We start from the raw sequence: 918 nt of genomic DNA on the forward strand, positions 1-918 counted from the left end.
GGGGATGTAGCTCAGTTGGTAGAGTGCTTGCCTCACATGCACAAGGCCCTGGGATCAATTCCCAGCATCGTCAAAAAAAATTAATTTAGGGGCTGGGGTTATGGCTCAGTGGTAGAACATTTGCCTACCAAGTGTGAGGCATTGGGTTCGATCTTAAGTACCACATAAATAAACAAACTAATTAATTTAAAAAACAAAATAAAGATATTGTTTCCATATACAACTAAAAAATATTAAAACAAAAACATTTTTTAAATCTTTTTTTTTTGGGGGGTGGGATACCAGGGATTGAACTCAGGGGCACTCGACCACTGAGCCACATCCCCAGCCCTATTTTGTATTTTATTTAGAGACAGGGTCTCATTGAGTTGCTTAGTACCTTGCTTTTGCTGAGGCTGGCTTTGAACTCACAATCCTCCTGCCTCAGGATCCTGAGCTGCTGGGATTACAGGCATGGGCCACTGAGTCTGGCAACAAAGACACTTTATACCTAGAAACCACAGTTGCAATGGAAGCTTCCCCATTCCCCTGCTACCTAACTGTGGCAGAGGTGGCAATGCCCTTAGAAGCCAATTTGGCTATATTATTGTGGTAATCATTCTGAGGGGGCAGAAATAGATCTTATTCCTCTAGCCATTAAATGCATAAAATTTACAACTCTCTGTGTTAATTCTACCTTAATCCCTGTGCTAATTAACATAGAGTATATTCTGTTAACATTAATCAAACACTGACTTGAACAAGTACCACACAGCTAAGGTTCAAATGCAAGGCTTATCATTTCTAAATTTCTCCTTTTAATTTTTAGCCACTTGTGCCTCAGTTTTCTTCCCTGAGAAGTGGAGATGTATCCACAGGTACAATATGGGGATTCAAGGATGTATAGAGGCGACAAAGAACCACAGAGGTTGGAATTAT

The 918-nt window shown here is 40.4% G+C and overlaps 1 non-coding gene across 1 annotated transcript; it reads left to right on the top strand.

The window, feature by feature from the left end:
* Positions 1-73, top strand: Trnav-cac (transfer RNA valine (anticodon CAC)). The gene has a single exon. It is a non-coding gene; the product is annotated as a tRNA-Val (tRNA).
* The last annotated feature ends 845 nt before the right edge of the window (positions 74-918 follow it).

Source organism: Marmota monax, unplaced genomic scaffold, assembly GCF_021218885.2.
Source record: "Marmota monax isolate L192 unplaced genomic scaffold, Marmota_monax_Labrador192_F-V1.1 WCK01_AAM20220418_F8-fsc00170, whole genome shotgun sequence".
Classification (NCBI taxonomy): domain Eukaryota; kingdom Metazoa; phylum Chordata; class Mammalia; order Rodentia; family Sciuridae; genus Marmota; species Marmota monax.